The 25,491-nt window shown below is 50.1% G+C and overlaps 2 pseudogenes; both read right to left on the bottom strand.

Moving 5' to 3' along the window:
* Window positions 1-10,437, bottom strand: part of LOC129351764 (laminin subunit gamma-1-like) — a 48,720-nt pseudogene extending 38,283 nt beyond the window's left edge.
* Window positions 10,438-10,465: 28 nt separating this feature from the next.
* On the bottom strand, window positions 10,466-25,011 carry LOC129351661 (ATP-dependent RNA helicase A protein-like; annotated as a pseudogene).
* Between the last annotated feature and the right edge of the window lie 480 nt (window positions 25,012-25,491).

The raw sequence follows: 25,491 nt of genomic DNA, 5'->3' as shown, positions 1-25,491 counted from the left end.
TACCAGCCCACATCAGTCGGTCGTTTGTCTCAGATCTGCGAGACGTAAACAAGCCGACGCTGAAGGAAACTCTTCAGATAAAATCTGTTCATCCGATTATTAAAAAGCTCAGGTCCTGCTGACTGATCCGAGTCTGCAGAGGATCTCTTCCTCTGTTTGACAAATAAACAATATCTGCCTCAGTTTGTTTCTCTGAGCTGCTGCTGGACGGTTTGAGCTCCGACTTTAATTTAAACCCTGAACGTTTGAACCCAAGAGCCCAGAGATCTGCAGACAAGACGGGCAGAAAGTCTTCAAACGTTAAAGGGAAGAAAACTCTGAGTTCTGGTGAAACTATGAAAGCCGAGGAAGTTAAATGACTTTAGTTAGGATGCTAACGTTAGCATCTCACATGCTAAGATCAGTGGAAACAGCTCTAACATGTTAGCGTGCTAATAGCATGAGAAGCTACCAAAGACGACCCAGTTAGCATGCTAACAGCAGCGCAGCTAATTTTACTTTCAAGCAACATGGAGCAACTTTGAATATTTGAATGTGAGTTGATGAGGAGGATGAGCTGAAGCTCCACTGATCATTCAATCTCTGCAGGCTGAGATGAATCACAAGATAAACTGCAGAGCTGAAGTTGACCTTTGACCTACAGAGCCTCAGAAGACGGCGGCCCAGTCTGCAGCTGAAGCCTCAGTGCCGCTCATTAATCCGTCCACACGTCATGTGTTTATCCCCTCTGCCCCCCACCACAGCTAAAATTACCCTGCATGCATCTGCTTGTTCCTGTAAAGCACCTCGACTCGCTCAGACTCCTCGCCGTCTATGACCCCTCCCCCCCCGGAGGCCCCCGGGGCCACGGCTTCACTTCCTGCCTCAATCACAGAGCAGAGCGGCGGCTCCGGCCTCCGCTCTGCTCTCGGGTCAAAGCTGCTGCTTTTTCCGTCCTGCGACGTTCCCACCGCGCTGTTCCCACTGTGACGTTCCCACTGTGACGTTCCCACCGCGCTGTTCCCACTGTGACGTTCCCACCGCGCTGTTCCCACTGTGACGTTCCCACTGTGACGTTCCCACTGTGACGTTCCACCGCGCTGTTCCCACCGCGCTGTTCCCACTGTGACGTTCCCACCGTGACGTTCCCACCGTGACGTTCCCACTGTGACGTTCCCACTGTGACGTTCCCACCGCGCTGTTCCCACCGCGCTGTTCCCACTGTGACGTTCCCACCGTGACGTTCCCACTGTGACGTTCCCACCGTGACGTTCCCACTGTGACGTTCCCACCGCGCTGTTCCCACTGTGACGTTCCCACTGTGACGTTCCCACTGTGACGTTCCCACTGTGATGTTCGGCTCCCGCCAGGGAGCTAATATTCAGTCGGCTTACAGTAGGGTCAGAGGTCAGGCTGGGAGGGAGCTGGTTCCCAACTGAGGCAGCAAAACAGCAGCTGAAGCTTTTCCAACAGGAAACCATCAATTAAGTGGAAGAGGAACAAATGATGGGATCATTGAGAGAACATACTGGGTTCACTGGGTTCACTGGGTTAACTCATCAGATGTTTCTCTATTTCTGGCTCTCCTTGCTGACGGTAAAAACGTTGACCCGGGTTTGACCGGATCGGTAACTTCCTGTTTCTCTGCTTCCTGATGCGCCGCTGATAAGCGTCGTCTGAACCGCCGCGGCGTCAGCAGATGCTATCTGAGCTCAGGTGTTTAGTCTGAGCCGACACGGTTCTGTTCCCTCATGTGTCTGATCCACGGCCGGCAGGAAGAGGAGGCATCATGCTGTGGGCCCCACCGGAGCCGATCAGAACCGGGACAGTTCTGGTTTGATGGATCCGCCCCAGAGGTCCAGCTGCAGCAGGAAGCCTCCATGATGAAGATGATGATGATGCTTTCCTCTCAGGAAGCGTGGAAAGTGTCGGCGCTGTAATTACCACTTCCTGTGTGTTTATGACGGCATTTTAATCCAGATGCTTAATCACAGCCTGGCGAGGAAGACGAGCTGCGGCACGCCGAAGATCCCTGGGATCATCTTCCTCCTGGCCTCATCATCATCACTCACTTTTAAACATTTTAGCTTTGAGTTTAGCTTAATGCAAAGTTTTAAAGAAAAAGTTCAACCAAAGTTCAGAGGAAGAGAAGAGCTGAGAGGAAACGACCCTGCTCAGGGTCCCTGAACGCACCGCCGGCCTTTTCATTAACTCAAGAATGAAACTCTGAGCTTCAAAGCGACGAGAACAAACACGGCGAGCTGCAGCTCTCTGTTGCTGCAGCTCTCTGTAGCTGCAGCAACAGAGACACGACTTCCTGTTTCACACGTCCAGCTGCCAGCGCAGACAAATCCCATCATGCACTGCGGCAGCTCCTGGATCCAAATCAACGGTGGCCGGTTCAGCTGAAACCAACCGGAGTTCAACCAGGAGGACCAGAGGTCAGAGGTCAGATCCACCTCCGTCAGGTTCTTCACAGCTGAACCTGGAGGCAGGCGGACATGTTGGTTCTGATCTGGGCCCGTCCGTACCGACCGGCAGGTTCTGACCACTGAACACAAACCGGGCTCATGAACCTGGAAGCTTTCCGTGGCAGAACCCAGTTTGGTTCCGAGGAGGTCGGTGAAAAGTCAGCGAGGGATGAAGATGAAGCTGCTCCTCTTCCTCACTTTGCTACAGGCAGTGAGGAGAGGCCTGTAGGCCGGCGGTTCTACAGCGTCTGGTCCAAACCCGTCCAGAGTGTGGGGCGGTTCCTCCAGGTCCGAGGAAAAGCCTGAATTCCTGAAATGACTCGAGCCGAAGAGGAGGAAGAGGAGGAGGAGGAAGAGGGAGGAGGAGGAAGAGGAGGAGGAGGAAGAGGAGGAGGAGGAGGAAGAGGAGGAGGAAGAGGAGGAGGAAGAGGAGGAAGAGGAGGAGGAGGAAGAGGAGGAGGAGGAAGAGGAGGAGGAGGAGGAAGAGGAGGAAGAGGAGGAGGAGGAGGAGGAGGAGGAGGAGGAAGAAGAGGAAGAGGAGGAAGAAGAGGAGAGGAGGAGGAGGAGCAGGAGGAGGAGGAAGAGGAAGAAGAGGAGGAAGAAGAGGAAGAGGAGGAAGAGTTTCATTTTCAGACAGAGTGAGAGGTCGCCTCAGGCTGCCTCATTAACCGTCTCTGCCGTCATCAGATCAGATGATTTATTCAGCTGGAAGCAACAAAACCTGCAGCTGATGGTGGACCGAGTCCAGACCCGCTTCCCAGAAGAATCAGAACCAATCAGAACCAATCAGAGAGGCTCAACCTGTTGCAGCTGTAATGAATAATGAACAGAGTGATGCATCCTGTTCAGAGATCCTCAGTTATCAGGAAGGTCCAAACAAAGTGATGGCGACCCGAACAGAACCCGGCCGGAACCGGAGACCCGGATCCACTGGATAAAGATCAGAGTGAGACCTCCTGTCTCTAATCTCTCTGCAGGAAGGAGTCACCTTGACCTCCAGCTGGAGACGGAGCGCCAAGGTCACTGAGATAAACCGGGTTTCTGGGTCAGACTTAGACTTAGACTTAGACTTAGAGACTTAGACTTCCTTTATTGTCATTGTACAAAAAAAACACAAGGTGAATCTTGACAACGAAATGTCGTTACTTGGCTACCAGTGTAGCAGAGCTAAAACCTTAAACTACACAATAAATAAATAAATACAATACAAGTGCCATAGAATACACAGGTTCAGTGTTGTGAACAAAACTAAACTAAAGTGCATGTATTGACCATGTCCATGGGGGGGGATTTGGTTTGTGTGTGTGTGTGTGTGTGTGTGTGTGTGTGAGTGTGTTTGTGTGTGTTATGTGGCGTTAAGCAGTCTGATGGCCCGGGGGAAGAAACTGTTCAGTAGTCTGGTTGTTCTGCACAAGATGCTGCAGAACCTTCTTCCAGACGCCAGGGGGGAAAACAGTCCATGGTTGGGGTGGGTGGGGTCGGAGAGGATCTGGTGAGCGCGAGATAGGCAGCGCCTCTCTGCGATGCAGGGGAGCAACAACCAGATGTACTGCTGGAGTTCTGGTCTGAACCCGGGGGCCGACTCAGAACCAGAACCAAGCAGAACCAGAATCAACCAGAACCAAAATCAACCAGAACCAGAACCAACCAGAACCAGAACCAACCAGAATCAACCAGAACCAGAACCAACCAGAACCAGAACCAACCAGAACCAGAACCAGAACCAGAACCAACCGTTTCCAGATTGCAGAAAGAGGAGATGATAATTGATCCTGATGGAGTTTGTTCAGCTCATCTGACCTGATATTGAAAATGAATTCTTGATCTGGTTCCTGAAGATCCAGCAGCTTATTGGATGAATTTTGTCTGAATTGGATCAAAAACATGTTGAATGTTTTCATTTCTGATGATTCAGTAAATAATTCAAGCTGTTTGGTTTGACTGCAGAGTTTTAGGAATGTTTTTCGGTCACGAGGAGATTCCAGATCATCTGAGCTGGAAGTTTATTTTCTGCTTTGAAGTCTGAACTCCTGGCAGACAAACAGAACCTCCTCAGACGGGTCGGAACCACGACACCGGAGCTGGTTTCTAAAGCCTGGCTCATCCTGAATCCTGAGCGTCAGAATCGGCGGCGAAGCTGCAGGAACGTCTGTCGTCAGCTGAGCGACGCGGCGGCTCCAGCTGTGCCGGCCCAGTAATCTCCACACTTCCCAGTTTCCCACGCTGAGCTCATTCCAGAGCCACTAAAAATGCCGAGTCCGGAACAGATGAGTCCCGGCCGGCCGCCCCCTCCCCCGCTGCCCCCTTCCCTCCCCCCCCGCCGCCCCCTCCCCCGCTGCCGCCCTGGGTTCGTCCTCAGATTGGTGTGATGTTCAGCAGCTGGCAGGAACACAGGACTGGTTGGGAAACACGGTTTTCCCACACAGATCCGGGGTTCCTGAAGGGGTCGTAGATTCAGAACCACTGGATGAGTTCTGCTCCAGATGTGAGACTTTATTCACTGAAACATGTTAAGGTTCCAAACACAAAGCCGCGTTCTCCTACACACAGTTCAGACCATAAACGCCTCGTTTGTTTGCAGATTGTCCTAAAGCCGATGACATCACACTGAAACCCGGCTGAATGAAAACCTGCTTTTCTTCCCCTTAAGCCTCGTTTTACCGTTAATATCTTTAATCCACCATCTGCTGCTTCCAGGTACAAACATCAGATTAATCTGAAAGATCTGCTGCATTAATAACTTGATCGTTTCTGATCCACTGGACCTGCAGGAAGTAAAGAAAATCCAATCGAGACGCTTCCTGTCAACGTCTCCAGCTTTTAATCACTGTTGGAGCAGAAAGACTTCAAATAAATGCTTTCGTCTGATCTGTTGGAATCAGGAAGTTATTTTTGTGCACAAGGAAAACAAGAACATCATGAGCGACTTATTAAAACGTCTCAGTTGCTAAGCAGACGTTACAGCCTGCATTTCAACCCCCTAACCCATAATATCAGACAATAATCAGATCCAACACAACAAACCAGTCAAGTTTGGATTCAGATCATTTAGTTCCTCAGGATTCAGCCTGTAAACCCGAGTTCAGAATTAAAAAGTGACAATGAAACATCAACTAAAAGGAAACGTTTCCTAAAAACTGGTCCAAGAAAACAAAACACATCAAACTCATCACAATTTAGATTCACATGCTGAACTTATAGCTCTTAGTTTTATAAAACAGAAACATTTAAAATTCTCACATCCTCATTTCTGCTGCTTCAGCGATATTTTCTCTGCAGAAAACTTTCTATTCCACTAGAACCAAATCAAGAGTCGAGTCAAAGACGACAGCATTAAACTAAGTTATGATTCAGACTAAGAACGACTGCAGGCCTCAACGTTTTGAGGAAAAAATCATAAACGTCCCGCAACACGTCTTCTGCTTTTGCTTCTGCTGAGCAGGAAGCAACTTGATCAATACGAATCAATACGAATCAATACAAATCAATAGTTGAATAGAAACTGATGTGGACTGACTGAGTTTCTAAACCGGGTCTGTTTGCTGGTCCGGTGCAGAGGTCCGGTACGGTTCTGACCCGTTCAGCTCTTCATCAGTGAGGAATCTGGACAGTTTGTGTCTCCAGAGCGGCTCGGTTCTGACCCGACCCGGTCTGATCCGATCAGTCCGAGTTTAGGTTTTTAGAGCGATTCTGATTTAATTCAGCCTTTCATTAGGGTTAGGGTTAGGGTTAGGGTTACAACAGGAGCATTAAATAAATGCTCCTGTTATTTAAACTTTGGTTTAAATCCAGATTCAGTGGCCGAGTGTTTTCATGTCCATCGTGTCTCAAACCAGATCAGTCCCGGTTAAAACCACTGCAGGTTTTCAGCTGCAGGCTCCAGGCCTCCATTCCTCCTCCACCTGCAGGTTTTCTTCTTTGTTGGCGCTTTCATGTGGCCCCGGGGCCCGTCTCCGGTGCACAGTCGAGTCAGAACACGTCGCCTTCCTGCCGCACTTCAAAGAGTCCAAACACACCAAGTTACAGGGAGCCCTGAGCTCACGGAGGGTTTCCTGAGATTACAGAGGACTGATGTGGGACAGAGGTCCCACATCAGGACCCGACCCGATCAGGTTGGTCTCAACCAGAAGAACCAATAAACTGCCAAATTCTGGCTTATGGCGTTTGATGAAAAATAACATAAGAACCAGGTTCCTCCTGGTTCTGGTCGGAAACAGCTGGAGGTTCTGAGAATAAACGGATTCAGGAAGAACATCGTTCTTGACCAACCGAATCAGAACTCAATAAATCTGTTTCACGACTGAGAGACAAGGTCAGGCAAGGTCAGAAGGTCAAGATCCACAGAAGAAACAAAGTAGAGAAACAAATGTTTTCTTAGTTTCAGATCCAAACAGATTCAGCTCCAAAACATCCAACAGAGACTAGACAGAAACAAAGACAGTGATGAAGACAGTGATGAAGACAGTGATGAAGACAGTGATGAAGACAGTGATGAAGACAGAGATGAAGACAGCCACCAATGTCCACATCCATCTGACCCATGAATGGACAGAACATCCTGCTCTGGATTCTAGTGACAGTTTCTGGTTCAGTTAAAGTTTTCTCTGTGTGAAAAGAACCAGAACCACCAGATAAAGTTACTCATCAACCGACCACCGGGTCAGAACCATCCAGACCCCCAATGAAGAAACTCCTGAACACAAAGGCCCAGAGATCCATCACTGCCTGCAGATTTAAATGATTTGAGGTCAGAAAGATCCGCAGTAAAGTTCCTGATGTACAGCAACGTTCCTGACCGCCACCCAGAAATCTGCCCCAAAAGTCCTTCCAGACACCAGCTGCACCTCAGTGAAAATTAATTGTCAGATTTTCAGTGACAAAGATCTCCACCGTGGAGCAGTGTGTGTTTAGTTACAGTGTGTGTTTAGTTACAGTGTGTGTTTAGTTGCAGTGTGTGTTTAGTTACAGTGTGTGTTAGTTGCAGTGTGTGTTTAGTTACAGTGTGTGTTTAGTTGCAGTGTGTGTTTAGTTACAGTGTGTGTTTAGTTACAGTGTGTGTTTAGTTGCAGTGTGTGTTTAGTTGCAGTGTGTGTTTAGTTGCAGTGTGTGTTTAGTTACAGTGTGTGTTTAGTTGCAGTGTGTGTTTAGTTGCAGTGTGTTTAGTTGCAGTGTGTGTTTAGTTGCAGTGTGTGTTTAGTTGCAGTGTGTGTTTAGTTACAGTGTGTGTTTAGTTGCAGTGTGTGTTTAGTTGCAGTGTGTGTTTAGTTGCAGTGTGTGTTTAGTTGCAGTGTGTGTTTAGTTACAGTGTGTGTTTAGTTGCAGTGTGTGTTTAGTTGCAGTGTGTGTTTAGTTGCAGTGTGTGTTTAGTTGCAGTGTGTGTTTAGTTGCAGTGTGTGTTTAGTTGCAGTGTGTGTTTAGTTGCAGTGTGTGTTTAGTTGCAGTGTGTGTTTAGTTGCAGTGTGTGTTTAGTTGCAGTGTGTGTTTAGTTGCAGTGTGTGTTTAGTTGCAGTGTGTGTTTAGTTACAGTGTGTTTTAGTTGCAGTGTGTGTTTAGTTGCAGTGTGTGTTTAGTTGCAGTGTGTGTTTAGTTGCAGTGTGTGTTTGAGCGCAGTGTGTGTTTAGTTGCAGTGTGTGTTTAGTTGCAGTGTGTGTTTAGTTACAGTGTGTGTTTAGTTACAGTGTGTGTTTAGTTGCAGTGTGTGTTTAGTTGCAGTGTGTGTTTAGTTGCAGTGTGTGTTTGAGTGCAGTGTGTGTTTAGTTGCAGTGTGTGTTTAGTTGCAGTGTGTGTTTAGTTACAGTGTGTGTTTAGTTGCAGTGTGTGTTTAGTTACAGTGTGTGTTTAGTTGCAGTGTGTGTTTAGTTACAGTGTGTGTTTAGTTGCAGTGTGTGTTTAGTTACAGTGTGTGTTTAGTTACAGTGTGTGTTTAGTTGCAGTGTGTGTTTAGTTGCAGTGTGTGTTTAGTTGCAGTGTGTGTTTAGTTACAGTGTGTGTTTAGTTGCAGTGTGTGTTTAGTTGCAGTGTGTGTTTAGTTGCAGTGTGTGTTTAGTTGCAGTGTGTGTTTAGTTACAGTGTGTGTTTAGTTGCAGTGTGTGTTTAGTTGCAGTGTGTGTTTAGTTGCAGTGTGTGTTTAGTTGCAGTGTGTTGTTTAGTTGCAGTGTGTGTTTAGTTGCAGTGTGTGTTTAGTTACAGTGTGTGTTTAGTTGCAGTGTGTGTTTAGTTGCAGTGTGTGTTTAGTTGCAGTGTGTGTTTAGTTGCAGTGTGTGTTTAGTTGCAGTGTGTGTTTAGTTGCAGTGTGTGTTTAGTTGCAGTGTGTGTTTATTTGCAGTGTGTGTTTAGTTGCAGTGTGTGTTTAGTTGCAGTGTGTGTTTAGTTGCAGTGTGTGTTTAGTTGCAGTGTGTGTTTAGTTGCAGTGTGTGTTTAGTTGCAGTGTGTGTTTAGTTGCAGTGTGTGTTTAGTTGCAGTGTGTGTTTGAGCGCAGTGTGTGTTTAGTTGCAGTGTGTGTTTAGTTGCAGTGTGTGTTTAGTTACAGTGTGTGTTTAGTTACAGTGTGTGTTTAGTTGCAGTGTGTGTTTAGTTGCAGTGTGTTTAGTTGCAGTGTGTTTAGTTGCAGTGTGTGTTTAGTTGCAGTGTGTGTTTAGTTGCAGTGTGTGTTTAGTTACAGTGTGTGTTTAGTTGCAGTGTGTGTTTAGTTGCAGTGTGTGTTTAGTTGCAGTGTGTGTTTAGTTGCAGTGTGTGTTTAGTTGCAGTGTGTGTTTAGTTACAGTGTGTGTTTAGTTGCAGTGTGTGTTTAGTTGCAGTGTGTGTTTAGTTACAGTGTGTGTTTAGTTGCAGTGTTTGTTTAGTTGCAGTGTGTGTTTAGTTGCAGTGTGTGTTTAGTTTGCAGTGTGTGTTTAGTTGCAGTGTGTGTTTAGTTGCAGTGTGTGTTTAGTTGCAGTGTGTGTTTAGTTACAGTGTGTGTTTAGTTGCAGTGTGTGTTTGAGTGCAGTGTGTGTTTAGTTACAGTGTGTGTTTAGTTACAGTGTGTGTTTAGTTGCAGTGTGTGTTTAGTTGCAGTGTGTGTTTAGTTGCAGTGTGTGTTTAGTTGCAGTGTGTGTTTAGTTGCAGTGTGTGTTTAGTTACAGTGTGTGTTTAGTTGCAGTGTGTGTTTAGTTGCAGTGTGTGTTTAGTTGCAGTGTGTGTTTAGTTGCAGTGTGTGTTTAGTTGCAGTGTGTGTTTAGTTACAGTGTGTGTTTAGTTGCAGTGTGTGTTTAGTTGCAGTGTGTGTTTAGTTGCAGTGTGTGTTTAGTTACAGTGTGTGTTTAGTTGCAGTGTGTGTTTAGTTGCAGTGTGTGTTTAGTTGCAGTGTGTGTTTAGTTGCAGTGTGTGTTTAGTTGCAGTGTGTGTTTAGTTGCAGTGTGTGTTTAGTTACAGTGTGTGTTTAGTTGCAGTGTGTGTTTCGGGCTCTTACCGAGGTGCAGGGTGAGGTTGATGGAGTTAGGGTACTGGATCCCCGCCAGCATGGTCTGGCTCTGCCACCAGGTGGCGTCCTGCTGGTTGTTGTAGTCGGTCAGGTACGCGGCGTTGTGGTGGTTCCGCGGGTCCCGCGCGTCGCAGATGTGGCAGGACTTGGTGACCCCGGTGGCGCCGGTCTGGACGCAGTACTCCTCCGGCGGGGAGCCGCAGGTGTTGGTGGCCTCCACCGTCACGTTGAAGGCCGCGTTCACGAACTCCGGCATGCAGCGCTGCGCTCGGCCCTGCTCGTCCGCGCATTCATCCATGGCGCCGCGGACGCACACCGCGGCCACCCAGCTCCACGCCACCAGAGCCCGGATCAGGTTCTGCATCCTGGCCGCCCGCTCCGTCTTCCCGATCGGCCGCAAAACTCCCATCGGAGCGCTCCCGAAACTTCCCAAAACTTTTCCCGACAGTTTCCCGCAGGAGCGATCCCGGACTGGAGGATCCTGGAGAACAAGGAGCGACTGGCGGCTCCGGCTTCCCGACGTTCTGGAGGTCTCTCTGGAGGTCCGAGGTCGCTCTCAGCTCTTTGTGTCCGCCGCCATGCACCTCAACTCCAGCAGGAAAAGACGGGAGTCCAGACTACACCCAGTCCGCGACTGCGCAGCTCCGAGGCGCACAGGCTGCGGAGAAGAGTCCGCCTCTTCCTCCGGAGTCACCGAATCACCGCAGAGCCGCTGCGCACCCGCAATCACTGAGCAAACTTAAACATTCCGCACCTCACTTTTCAAAGTCCGGTCTGCGCCGAATTACGTGTTTAATATTTAGGTCAGAGTTGAAGTTGCTGCTCGTAAAAACTCCCAGATTTAGAAAAAGCAGAGGAGGAAGGAGATAAACTTGTGTTTGATAAACATAAAACTGATCCTGGAGCAGATTTGGTTCCTGCTGGTCGCTGGAATAAACTGACCTCACATGAAGACCTGGAGGACAGAGACCCCTAGTGGACAAACACAGCACTGCACAGGATTCTGTTACTGGTTACACAAGTCAGGATGTGGATCATCCATCCATCCATCCATCCATTCATCCATCCATCCATCCATCCATCATCCATCCATCCATCCATCCATCATCCATCATCCATCCATCCATCCATCCTTCCATCCATCCATCCATCCATCATCCATCCATCCATCCATCCATCATCCATCATCCATCCATCCATCCATCCTTCCATCCATCCATCCATCCATCCATCCGTCATCCATTCATCCAAAAAACATCCATCATCCATCCATCCATCCATCCGTCATCCATTCATCCATCCATCCTTCCATCCATCCATCCATCCATCCATCCATCCATCCATCCATCCATCCAACATCCATCATCCATCCATCCATCCATCCATCATCCATCCATCCATCCATCATCCATCCATCCATCCATCCGTCATCCATTCATCCATCCATCCATCCATCCATCCATCCATCCATCCATCCATCCATCCATCCATCCATCCATCCAACATCCATCATCCATCATCCATCCATCCATCATCCATCATCCATCCATCCCTTTTCCAGCCAGTCCATCAGAGGGTATGGCTCAAATATTCATAAAAATCTTTTAGATATAAAATTTTCCTTTTTTGATTTCTTTAACTTTTTGGTAACATCTGTGTGTTTGGTTTAGTTCATCTGAAACCAAACAAACCTTAAAATCATAATGAAGCCTGATTAGAAGATCAGCTCATCATCTGCATGTCGGTGATTCTGTAAAAACGGATCCGGATAAAAACCAGGCGGGACCAAAGAATGAGCCCTGCGGAACACCTGATCCAAGAAAATCAGTTTATTCCTCGGAAAATACTGAAGCAGGAGCTGAGAGGAGGTAACTGTTCACTAACAGGAACATTTCATGATGTCTTTCAAACATTTTCCTCCTGCTGGAAGCAGAATGAAGCAACATTCAGATGTTTTTAGGTTTTGAACCAAAATGTCTCTGGATACCAGAGTTAATTAAAAACAACAAACTCATCGACATCCAGGACGTTTCCAGATTAGAGGATCAACCATCAACTGATCAATGACCTGCTGATTGATCACAGCAGGTCAAAACTCCAGGATCATTAAAGGACTGAATGGAATAAAAATCATTTTAAATAAACGTCTCAACAATTTTTACTACAAAACTGAACCTAATGAAACTTTAAATTCATTAAACTTCACCAAGAGTTCCACATTTATTATTCTCAGATTTTTTTAAAGTTTCTGCAAGAGAAGAATCTGGAGGAAGACCTGATGTCAAACTCTGCCCCCTACTGGTGCTTTTACAGAACTACACAGCCGTCAGGTTTCAGGAGCAGGTGATGAAGAGGAGGAGCAGGTGATGAAGAGGAGGAGCAGGTGATGAAGAGGAGCAGCTTCAGGTGGAAACATCAGATTTATTGGAAACATCAATAAAAACAAACATGGAGACAATATTCACTCAGTCCAACATTAAAGATCTGCTGTACAACAGGAGGTCTCACTCTGTTTAATATCCGCCCCTGTACCCCCCCCTCCCCCCCCATAGCCCTCCCCTCCTCTATAACCTCCTCCTCCATATCCTCCCCTGTAGCCCCCGCCCCTATAGCCGCCTCCTCCTCCATAACCCCCACCCCCTCTGTAGCCTCCGCCCCCCCGGTACCCGCCATACCCCCCCCCTCCTCCGTATCCTCCTCTTCCTCCGTATCTTCCTCCTCCGTATCCTCTTCCTCCTCCATATCCTCCTCCTCCTCCTCCATCAAAGCGCGCCATCTTGGGAGGTCGCGGTCCGTCCCCCATCCTGCAGACAGACAGCAGAGCCTTTAGTTTGCCCTCAGCGGGGTGTGGGAATCGAACCGACGGCCCCTCTGGTACCTCTGGTTGGCGGCCATCAGGTTGATCCCGGCGGCGGAGGGTTTGGACACCTGTCTGATGGCGTTGAGCAGCTTCTCGCTGCCCTGGTCCAGCTGGTTGATGACCTCTGGGTCCTTGGTGACCTCCACCACCAGAGCCTCCAGGCCGGCCCGCAGGGCGGCGACGGCGCCGGCCACATCATGGCGGATCTTCAGCTTGATCCTGGAGGAAGGATCAGGGAAGCTGGATTATTTTCCTCTATGATGACGATATTTGCTGATAATCTGGTGCAGAACCGGCCCCGCGGCAGAACCGGCCCCGCGGCAGAACCGGCCCCCGGATCGGCCGCGGTCTCACCAGTCGTCCAGCTCCACAATTTCCCCGTTGGAGCTGATCTTCTTGCAGGCGAACAGCAGCAGCTGCAGAGGACTCACCAGCGTCATCCCCTTAGCCGAGATGGCCCGGGTCCGGATCTGAAACGGAACCAGATCCTCAGCCGGGCGCCTCTGGACCCACAGGAGTCCGACTGCGGCGGCGGCGGCCCACCTTCTCTCCGAAGACGAAGAAGGGTGAGGGGTATTTGATGTCGTGGCTGCTGAAGGGGCAGTTGACGGAGGACTTGTGGATGAGCGCGTTGCGGCCCTCGGTGGTCAGGATCTTCCTCTTCTCCTTGTGGAAACAGACGTTGGGGTAGGAGCCGTAGGTCAGCAGAGACACCACCACGTCCAGGTTGTTGTCGGGTCCCACCGTGTTGAACATCTGGGTCATCAGGCAGCCTGCGGGACGAAACGGACCGTCGTCTCCGAGCCGCGGATCGGCAGAGAGCCGCGGGGCGTTCAGGTACCTTCAGGAAACCCGGAGTTCACCAGGATGTCCTTCAGCTGCACCTTGGCCTCCCAGGTCATCCTCAGGGTGGACATGTTGAGACGTTTGTGTTCACAGAAACGGTTCTCAGCCTCTTCGCCGTTAACCCTGAGCAGAACCAGGACGACAGCCGGGTTTTGATTAGGCCATTTCATATGGACAATTAGTAATGTTTGTTTCTGGTTTCTCGACTGGAGACTGAATGATGATTTATGACTTTATTTAGTGTTTATTTACTTTCTGATAGTTGAGACCAAAACATCAAAATGAAGAACTTTGTCATCCAGGCTTTGGAAGGAAAATCAACAAAATAGAAAAACTAAATCATGCAAATGGAAATGACTGATCTCGTTCTACGTCATACAGCCATTAAAGATTTATTGCCACAGCTTTAGTTGTTATATCCGGCCCGACAGAACCGCGCGGCGGTTCTGCTGGCTCCCTGACGTCGTCCCAGGCCTGGAAGACTGACAGCAGCGCCACGTGGTCCGAGAAGCGGCTGCCGGAGAAGTTCCTGTGGACGAAGCCGAGGCGCTTCCCGTCGTTCACGAACGGCTCCGGGAAACAGGAAGCGGCCGAGATGGTGCACATGGCGTCTCCGACACTGGGGGGCGACAGAGAGCCGTCAGAGAGCCGGAGAGGCTGCAGAAGAAGAGCGGAGCGGCGGACACCCACTGGAAGATGCAGCCCATGATCATCATCTTGCCGAGCCGAGGCTCGATGGGCAGCCGGGCCAGAATCCGACCCAACGGAGTCAGCTCATCGTTAGAGTCCAGGGCGTCCAGGTCTGGAGAGAAACCAGTTAGACCAGTTAGACCAGCAGAACCAGACAGGGCCAGATAGATCAGTGAGACCAATTAGCCTGGTGTAACCAGTTAGACCAGTATAACCAGTTAGGCCAGTATAACCAGTTAGACTAGTATAACCAGTTAGACCAGTATAACCAGTTAGACTAGTATAACCAGTTAGGCCAGTATAACCAGTTAGACCAGTATAACCAGTTAGGCCAGTATAACCAGTAAGCTGCTTACCGGGACATAAAACTGATATTTTCTGTAGAGATGATTATGTTTTCTACATTAACTGTTTATATTTAAACATAAATAAGAATAAAATGTGTTTCTTTCATTTTCAGTTTATCTATAACAATAAATAGATTTTATTTGATCATTTTAAATATTTTGTTTTTGTCAGAAACGTTTTTAAAAATAATTTTTCTCTCTGATTGGTTCATGTTGCTTTTACATTGTAATCTGAATATCCATTATGAATTATTTAATCACCTTCCTAAAATATTAAGTCATTTTTGCCAAACGATGATTCAGGCAAATTGATCACAAAGCCATTATTTTAAAACCCTGAGAATGTTTCAGAATAAACTTTATTTGCAGCTCTAACATAATTTACCAGATTATGACATTAATACTATATTTAGTCTTAAAGTCCAGCAGAAGTTAGAGCAGCAGATGAAGCACAGCGCCCCCTGGAGGCTGTTAGAACATTCAGGCCTCCCACCTCTGAGTGTGAACTCCGCCTCGATGACGGCGTCCAGCGGCGGCGGTTCGATGGCCTTGGACAGGAAGTTGCCGATGCCTCCGAGCCTCAGCAGCTTGATGCTGAGCGCCACTCGTGCAGCGGCGTCCTGAAGATCTCGGGGGTCATGTGCGTCTCCAGCCTGCGGGGATCATAAACGCACGATGACGTTGGCGGCTCGCGGCGGTTCCGCGGGCGTCCGGGTCGGCGGGCCTACTTGTCGAAGCGAGCGCGGCTGCACAGGTGGAAGCAGAAGCCGGGTCGCACTCGGCCGGCGCGACCCTTCCTCTGCTCCAGGTTGGTCTTGGAGCCCAGACGGTGGCGTAGTTGGTCATGTTGTTATGGGAGGTGAAGAGCTTCACCTTCTGCCTGTCAGGACAACTAAGGTTAATCAGGAGGGAACCAGGGCCGAGGTCGGGGGTCAAGAGGTCAGGGGGCGGAGCTCTTACTTGCAGGAGTCGATGACGTAGACGACGTCGTTGATGGTGATGCTGGTCTCGGCGATGTTGGTGGACAGGATGACCTGGACGGGCCAAGAGTCACCTTCCTGTCCGCCGGGAGCCGCTGCGCTTCCCGCCGTTTTCCCAGAACTCACCTTGGTGACGCTGTCCGGAACCGGCTCAAACACCCGCCTCTGCTCCTCCCGGGGGATCTGGCTGTGCAGCGGCAGGATGCGGTACCGGCTACTTCCTGGAACCAGAACCACAGCGCGTTAGCTCACGTCCGGAGGAGATTCTGGCGCTGGACAGCCGGGTTCCGGTACCAAAGTGTGGGTTGGTCTCCAGGTGGCGCTGCATGGAGTAGATGAGGTTCCATCCGGGCAGGAAGACCAGAACGGCTCGGCTACCTGCAGCGTCTCGATGTACTTCAGCAGAGCCTCCACCAACTCGAACGACGTCTCCTTCTCGCTGATCTGAGCCATGGAGCGCTTCGTCTCCGGCGTGTAGTCCGACCCGCAGATCAGGTTACAGTTGGTCTGCAGAGAGGAGAGGTGACAACCAGAACCAGGACCAGAACCAGGACCAGGACCAGGACGTCCACCAAACTCGCCGTCCTCACGTCATCGTCGCCGCCGTCCTCGTCTTTTTCCTTCTTCTTCCGGTCCATCGGCGGCGGGACGAAGTTGGTCATCTGGATGCAGTCTTCCAGGAAATACTCTGAGACAAACAGCATCATGCAAAATACTTCAGCCAACGACTGGGTACCGATCATCCCAGGGACTGCAATGACAGATTAAAGATGGCTGCCGTGGCTGTCACAGAAACTTATTTTGAGCTAAAACTGCCGATATTTATCACACATGAAAACTTTTGGATCAAATTGTACAACTGGACCCATAATTTTCACTGACAATGAGAATGTCAGTGAAAATGGAAGATTCACTTCTGCATGAAAATCACTGAATAAGTGAAAGTGGCATCAATTCACATGCTAAATATTATGAACCATAGAAAACATTTTCTTGGTTTTGTTTCCTTTTCTCTGGCTGCCATGGTTGTCATGGAGAGTCCTCAGCAGCAAAGTCCTGTTTCTTTTTCTGCTACATTTTATTAATTTAAAGTCGCATGAGCAGGATGACCAAACATGAAAACCAATGAGACATAAAATTCATCCGACTCATAAAAATTAGCAACAACTTGAGGTAATAATGGATTTAAAGGCTCAAAACTGGAAAAATGTCCGTGATGCTGAAATTCCATCCTGAGAAAACATCAGGAGTTAGCATGCTAATGCTAGCATCACATTGGACAGGACTTTCCGTCCTGCAGAAGAACCAGAACCAGGCGGAGCCGTCTGGGCCGGGCGGGGCTCACCTTGAACAGGGAAGGTGCGGCCGAACACCTCGATGACGGGGCAGTTGAAGAAGTATTCCCTGAACATGGTGGTGTCGATGGTGGCCGACATCAGGATGATGCGGACGTCCGGGAAGGTCTGGACCACGTCCCTGAGGACCACCAGCAGGAAGTCCGTCTGCAGGGGCAGAACGCGGTGAGAAACCCGAGAGCGGGTCGGGTCCGGTCCAGGTCGGGTCCGGGTCCGGTCCGGGTCGGGTCCGGGTCCGGTCCGGGTCCAGTCCGGTCCTGGTCCAGGTCCGGGTCGGGTCCAGGTCGGGTCCGGGTCGGGTCCAGGTCCTGGTCCAGGTCCGGGTCGGGTCCAGGTCCGGTCGGGTCCAGGTCGGGTCCAGGTCCGGGTCCAGTCCGGTCCCGGTCCAGTCCAGGTCGGGTCCAGGTCCGGGTCGGGTCCAGGTCGGGTCCGGTCTGGGTCCGGTCGGGTCAGGTTCGGGTCCAGTCCGGTCCAGTCCAGGTCGGGTCCAGGTTGAGTCCAGGTCGGGTCCAGGTCCGGGTCGGGTCCAGGTCCTGGTCCAGGTCCGGGTCGGGTCCAGGTCGGTCCGGTCCAGTCCGGTCAGGTCGGGTCCAGGTCGGGTCCAGGTCCGGGTCGGGTCCAGGTCCTGGTCCAGGTCCGGGTCGGGTCCAGGTGGGTCCAGGTCGGGTCCAGGTCGGGTCCGGTCCAGGTCGGGTCCAGGTCGGGTCCAGGTCCGGTCCGGTCCCAGTCCAGTCCAGCTGAACTCACGTTGATGTCTCTCTCGTGGATCTCGTCCACGATGACGTGGCTGATGCCCCGGATTCCTGCTTCCAGCTTCCGGAGGAACACCTGGAGACGGGAAGGTTCACTCGTCACATCCAACCGTTCAGACGACCAACAGCTCAGAAGAAATCAATTAATCACCACAAAGATAAAAACCTTCAGCTTTAGCTTGGATTTATTGACCTTCAGGTCAGTAGATTTAATTATGATATCTTTTTACTATAAGCTAAAATTTTCATTTCTTTACTTTTGCCATTTTGGTTCCAGTCCTCCACACATGAAATACTTTAATAAAACTGATGAATTGATTAGATTTGGGAAAGGAAGTCAAACAGTTTTGAGGTTTTTATCTCAAGAAAGTTTTTCTGCTGGGACTCGTCAGTCTGTGTGTGAACTTTGCCAACACAAACCAGATTCCCTTGGACGTTTAAAAAGTTCTTTTGGGTTCAGCTGAGTAGAGGCTGGATCTAAACTTGGCCCAGTAATATCCCGGTGTCCCACAGTGCGGTCCGGGGCTCCCCCTGCTGGCGGCGCCGCGTACCGACGGTGCAGAACAGGACGCTGGCGTGCGGCCGCGGCAGGACGGACTCGAAGCGGACGCTGTAGCCGCAGCTCTTCCCCACGTCCTCTCCTCTCTCGTAGGCGACCCGCTCGGCCACACACGGCGCTGATCCGCCGGGGCTGCAGAGGGATCGGGTCAGAACCGGGTCTGAGCTCAGAGCCGTGGAAACGGGTCGGGTTCTACCTGCGTGACCACAATGTTGCAGTCGGACGCGCGGCCGCTCTTGATGAAGCGGTCCAGGATGTACTGCGGGACCTGCGTGGTTTTGCCGCAGCCCGTCGCTCCTCTGATGATCACCACTGGGTTCTGCTCCACCGTCGCCATGATCTCCTCCTCAAACTGCCGGACAGGAAGCTGCTCTCGCTGCGACAGGATCTGGAGGACGGCAGGAGGCGGGTCAACGTTCGGGTCAACGGTCGGGTCGCGCCGTGACGGCGGCGGAGGATCGGCGAGGCGGGCGGACCTTCTGCAGGTTCTCATCGTGTTCCAGTTGGTACATCAGCTCGCCGTGGAGATCGCCGCTGATCTGCTCCGGAGTGCACTGGACCGGAAGAACCACACGTCAGAACCGGACCGGAACCAGAGTAGGAACCGACCGGACCCAGCTGGGACCGACCGGAACCCGACCGGAACCGACCAGAACCAACTGGAACCCGGCCGGAACCGACCGGAACCAACTGGAACCAACTGGAACCCGGCCGGAACCGACCGGAACCCGACCGGGACCAACTGGACCCGACCGGAACCGGCCAGAACCGACCGGAATTAACCGGACCCAGCTGGGACCGACTGGAACCGACCGGAACCAACTGGAACCCGGCCGGAACCGACCGGAACCCGACCAGGACCAACTGGACCCGACCGGAACCGGCCGGAACCTGGCCGGAACCGACCGGAACCAACCGGACCCAGCTGGGCCGACTGGAACCGGCCGGAACCAGAGTAGGAACCGACCAGACCCCGGCCGGAACCAGAGTAGGAACCGACCGGAACCCGGCCGGAACCAACTGGAACCCGGCCGGAACCGACCGGAATTAACCGGACCCGGCTGGACCGACCGGAACCAGAGTAGGAACCGACCGGAACCGACTGGAACCCGGCCGGAACCCGACCGGAACCAGCCAGAATCCGTCGCATCAGGAGGTGTGAGGTCTCCTACGTAGGCCAGCGGTCCCTCGTCGATGTTGCTGCTGGTCCAGGGGTTCCAGTTGACCTGCGGAGGCGACCAGGGCACGACGCCGCTGCTGCTCTGCTTCTGAGACGGCTCGAAGGTGGCCATCTTCCCCGGGACCAGAGACACCGGGGCGCTGGGGTCTGCGGGCTGAAACGAGCCAAACCGGTTCAGGTGTTTACTGGTTCTGGACAGATCAACCCGTTTCCCGTACTGACTCAGATCTGTTACTGGCCCATTAGAACCGGACCGGCTGGTTCTGAGGCGGACCCGGTTGAGGGACTCACAGGGAGGGGGATGTGGACTCCCAGCTCCTGCACCACGGCGGCCAGATGCTGCTGCAGGTCTGGAGCCACGTTTGACCTCGAAGGCCTCCAGCTGGAACAGACAAGCAGAGCGTCAGGTTCTGTTCAGGTTCTGTTCAGGTTCTGATGGCTGGAGCGGTCCGACTGCAGCTGGTACCGTCTCGCCCTCCTTTTTCTTTGTGACCCCGGAGTACGGCTCGATGACCCCCAGGTGGTACAGCTGCCGGACCACGGACAGAGCGCAGGACTGGGCCGCCAGCTTCTTGTTGGACCCGTGCTCCCGGCCGTGATCTCTGAGGGGAACCAGAGCAGCGGGTTAACCAGAACCACGGACTGGACCGGACTGCTGGTTCTGGTTCTGAGAGGAGCTCTTACTTCTGCCCAACTGCCTGACAAACAGCTGCATCTCCGCGATGAAGCTCCTGCAACACAAACATCCTGCTTCACTTCCTGTGCTCTCCAAAATAAAAGCACACCGGCATCATCATCATCATCTTCGTCATGGTGGTCCGGTGAGGAGCAGAACTCACCTGTGGCGCCACCGGCAGGAAGTCTGCGTGTGTTTCTGCGGGACTTTCCGGATCATTTACCAGCAGCAGCAGCAGCAGCAGCAGCTCTGCCCTGCAGCGACACCAGACATCACAACCAGACTGCAGCTGGCCCCGCCCCATCATGGCCCCGCCCCTCTCCCTGGCCCCGCCCCCTTCAGCCCGTCCATGGAACCGCTTTAGCGTGTCTAAATGCTGTCCCATGTCTTCCTTCGGTTTGGTTGTGAGTTCTGGTGTCACCTTGTTCTTAGCAGAGCAGGAAGCTAAAGGACGGGTTCGACCCGATTCACCAGCTAAACATCTGGTACCGACCAGGACCTCAGAGGGCTCAACCTGGACCCAGTATGGACAGGTTCGTCCCCTCCGAGTTCGTCACAGTTTGCATCTGTGTTCACCGACCGGACTGATCTCGGGTCGGTGAACACAGATGCCTGCAGCAAGGTACCAAAGGTGAAGCTGGTTCTGGTGTTTGGGTTCTGGTCAGAGGTTCTGAGACCCCTCTGGTGTAGCCGACACACCCTGGAGGTCTCTGGGTTTGAGCCGTCCAGCACAAAAACATGCAGAACTTCCTGCCGGTTTCAGGCCGGCCTCCGACCCGGTTTCAGCCCGGGATCCGACCCGGTTTCAGGCCGGCCTCCGACCCGGTTTCAGCCCGGGATCCGACCCGGTTTCAGGCCGGCCTCCGACCCGGTTTCAGGCCGGCCTCCGACCCGGTTTCAGGCCGGCCTCCGACCCGGTTTCAGGCCGGCCTCCGACCCGGTTTCAGCCCGGGATCTGACCCGGTTTCAGGCCGGCCTCCGACCCGCCCCAGGAGGAGAAGTCCAGCTAGGGTTGGACACACAGACCAGAACCTCTGACGGGCCGGTTCTGGTTCATCAAGGATTAGAAAGTGAGAAGCAGTCCGGCCCGGTTCTGAAGCTGCTGCCTTTAGAAAGTAATCGTGGTTCAGTCCGTTTGCTGCGTCAACCGAGCCTGGTTCTGGTTCTTTGTGTTCAGAGTGGGTATTTCTTTCTACTGTCGCCTCGTGCTTGATCAGGAGGAATTGATGTTTCAGAGTAAAGCAAGTGGAAGAAAAGCTGAACTTAAAGTCCGAACAGAACCTCAGACCCAATCCAGACTTCAGCAGAAACGTTTCTTCATCTTCGGAGCTCAGATTTTTGTCCTACTATTTCTGACTCAGGTTCATGTCAGACCAATCAGAATCTACGATATGCTGGGAAAACCCGGCCCGGTTCAGAGCAGGTCCGGGTTCCTGTGTCTAACAGCTCAGTCTGGATCCGGTCTGAAGTTCTGCTGCGGTTCTTGGACCCAGCCGGTCCTCTGGTCCAGACCTGTTGTGGTCCGGTCCCACTTGGCTGTACTTATACTCAGCACTGGTTTTCTCCTTCTGGAAGAACTGGTTCAGACGGGCCTTGGCGTTCTCCAGGGTCCAGTTTCCGTGCAGGTTGGCGTTCAGATCCACCTCCTCCGACTCCAGAGTCTGAGAAGGAGAACAGATCCATCAGACGGAACCGGCTCACCCTCAGAAACCCAGCCCGACCCGAGCCTGGTACCGCCTGGGCCTCCTGCTCGTCCCGGCGGGCGTAGTACTCCTTCAGGTTGGCTCCTCGCTCCCACTCCGCTCCTCCTCCTGAGTAACCCAGTCCAGTTACTCCTGGAACCGGTCCACTGACACCAGTTTCCCCTGAAACATAAACCAGTGAGAACTCCCAGAGGTTCTGTGTTCAGTTCTGACCCAAACAGATCTTTAGGACTTACCTTGTTCCTCTTTAACAACCAGGTGAGGAGGCAGAGGGCCGCTGGGAGGAAGGTTTCCGAAGCCTCCTGCTCCTCCTCCTCCTCCTGCTCCTCCTCCGTCCGGCTGGTCAGCTGCAGGAGGCCCAACCTGCAGGTCCAGAACCGACAATTAGCTCCAACTTTAGGGGTTCTGGCTGAATAACACACTTTATCTGAAGTGAACAAGAAACAGAACAAAAAATAACAATAAAAAGGCACAGATCAATAAAAAGCTAAATTAATGTTATGAAGAAATGACATCAGACAGAATCAGAAAGTTTGAAGAAATGAGTTTTAAGGTTAGGTTGAAATGATGGCAGAAAATTCTGATTGTGTTCAGTTCAGTTTAGGAAGGTTCTGACCAGTCCATGGTTTAATTTCACAGAAACAATCTGAACAGAAGAATGATGGAAGGTGCAGCCGGGTTCATTAGCACAGCAGGAAAAATGAAACGAGACCAAGTAGAAGAACATGCATGATAAACAGCAGTGGACCGAAACCAGAACCCTGAGGTACACCTGGGCTAACGGGGATTACTGGGACTTGAAGTTCTTGAGTTGGACATAGGTGTGTTGCAGTGAGCAACAAATCAATTCATTGCTTAATGAATTGAAACGAGCTCTATAATTTTCCACTGCCATGACTTTCCTCTCTTCCTACCAAACACTGGATGATAAAAGTTTTCATTCTGGCGATTTGGTCTCAACTACACAGTTTTTTGCAGAAACTTCATTTATTCATTTGTTATATATTTATTTGGGATATTTATCTTGAGAATTTGTTCTTGCATTATTTATTTATTACATTTATTGAAAATGGTCTGAAAACAACAATGTTGTCATTTATCACAATAACTTCTGGGACCATTTATTGTCCTGCAAAATGTGTTATTGTAAGCCGGTCCGGCTTCCTGGACCTGCTAGATGGACAGACTGTTGACGATGTTCAGGTAAAACTTGAACACATTCAAAGAATGAACTTTGTCCTCTTTACATGTATATACAGTCTAACTCAATGGAAATGGCAACAGCCACATGCTTTATTGAAAAAAGTTATTTTTGATCTCATTTCCTTTTCTTCCCCCTGTGATGTGACTGCTTGTCTGTCATTATAAAGAAAGTTGTGCTGTTTGTTTTACATGGAGAATATGATGAGAGTCATAACTGAACGATTTGTTAAAAATCTAAACAAAGTTAATAAATAATTCATGAGCTTTGTAGTGCTGGGTTACCAGAACACTGACCCCTATGGCCGGGACCTCGGCTGCGTTTATCTCGCCGACCCGGACCAGGTAGTTAACGAAGTCCCGGGCAGCGTTGGTCTGAGCGTCCTTCTTGTTGGTGGAGTTGCCCATCCCGATGTAGTTGAAGCCGTCGACTCGGACCTGCAGGAGAGACTCGGGTCAGAACTGATGTGTGGAGCTGCTGCAGAACGGCGACGGAGGACTCACCTCACACATGAACTTCTGCCTGTTCTTGTTTCCTGCAGCTCGGATATCGTAGCTGGAGTTAGCTTCTTCTTTCCGCACCAGGCGTACAGGAAGTTCTTGATGTCCGCCATGATGGAACGCCAGGAAGGAGACGGTCCTCCTCTGATCCGACCTCAAAGTTACACAAACCATTTTAATCAAAATGGCAGTAAATATTTTCACTCAAGTTCAGGGTTTGTCCACTGAGTTCTGGTCCAAATGTATGGAGGACTGGTCCTGCCAAAATTATCAATAAATAAGTAAATGGACTGATGAAGTAATGTGCCAAATACTGCACCCAAAAAAAGTATTATGAAATAAAACATTCACAATAATAAAAATGTGCTAAATGACTGGCAAACATGAACAAATGAGAAAATAATAATGCAATAACAATGGAAATGTATTAATAACAATCAAATTAGAAATGAAATAGAAAATGTTGTGATGAAGTTACATTTATACTCTTGAAAATGATCATTTATGTCACTTTGTCAACTAAGTGGGAAAGGTTTTAATTTTTGGATGCAACATTTGTCAAATAAAATATCAAGCCCCATATTCATTTCTGTATTTATTGTCGATTTATTTTGGTAGGATCAGTCCTTCATACAGATCAATTTAATCAGGTAAAAAACAAAACAACATAATTCAGTGAAAATATTTTCTACTGAGGTTCAGCTTTCAGCATCAAACCTGCAGAAACTACAGACTGATGTAGTTTCTGATTAACTGATGTGGCAGAACTAAAATGTACAAAGAAAAATACAGAGAATACTGGAAACATCCAATATAAATTAAGTTTTATTTAGCCAGAACCAGAACTGGTCCAGATCTGGACTGGACAACCCAGCAGAGACGTGAGATGATTCAGTTTGTGGAAAATATGATCAGATTTCTGTCTCAATCTGGCCACATGCAGTCAGGACGATCAGTAAGACCAGCTGTTATATTTCACTGCATTAGAAAACCTGATTCACTTCTCAGATCATTTATAGAAACTGTTTTTATACTTCAAACCTGGATCCAAGCAGGTCGGAACCGGGTCCAGCTACTGTTAGCATTTTAGCGCTTTTAGTTGTAACTTGGGCACATTACGCGCTCATTATAAACACTGTCAGGCCAGGTAACTGCTTCCGGGTTCATTTTAATGACAACATTATATAAACATCACAGCTAACTGCTAGCACAAGCAATGAGAGCGCTACATGCTAAGCTAATATTAGCCGTGTGCTAACAGCAATTTAGTCTTCGGAGACGCTTATTTACCCTCACAGAGACACAAAACGGGGTCGATAACAAATAAAGCACCATAAACATAATTTCTTTACTCACAATGAAGTCAGAAATGAGGAATTTCTCTCTGGAATTCCACAAACTGACAGAAAAATAAGAAAACCTTGATTTTCCTCGAATCCTGCCGGCTGGTAATAAATCTCTACCGCCACCATCTGGTCCGGAGGTTTATATAGAATTTATTCATCTATCCATTTCCTGTTCACCCTTCTCCCTCACGGCCGAGAGGCGGGTCACCTGGACAGGTCGCCAGCCTGAAACAGACAGGACAAACAACCATGCGCACACACACACACACAGAATTTGGAAAGACCAATTAACCTGACAGTGATGTTTTTGGACTGTGGGATGAAGCCGGAGAACCCGGAGAGAACCCAGCATGCACAGGGAGAACATGGAAACTCCATGCAGAAAGACCACAGGCTGGGATTTGAACCCAGGACCTTCTTGCTGCAAGGCAACAGTGCTACCAGCTGCGCCACTGTGCAGCTCCATAAAATTTATTGCATTTATTTAGGTCTTTCACAATAACAAACATGAATTCTGTTTGCAGTATTAAAAGTGTAATTTGTGTAAATGAATACCATCAGGAGAGTTTTCCCAGGAACTGATGGTT

Source organism: Poeciliopsis prolifica, unplaced genomic scaffold (assembly GCF_027474105.1).
Source record: "Poeciliopsis prolifica strain line A6 unplaced genomic scaffold, Auburn_PproV2 SCAFFOLD069, whole genome shotgun sequence".
Lineage (NCBI taxonomy): Eukaryota > Metazoa > Chordata > Actinopteri > Cyprinodontiformes > Poeciliidae > Poeciliopsis > Poeciliopsis prolifica.
The sequence above is the reverse complement of the archived record's forward strand: the minus strand, read 5'-3'. Positions and strand labels throughout refer to the sequence as shown.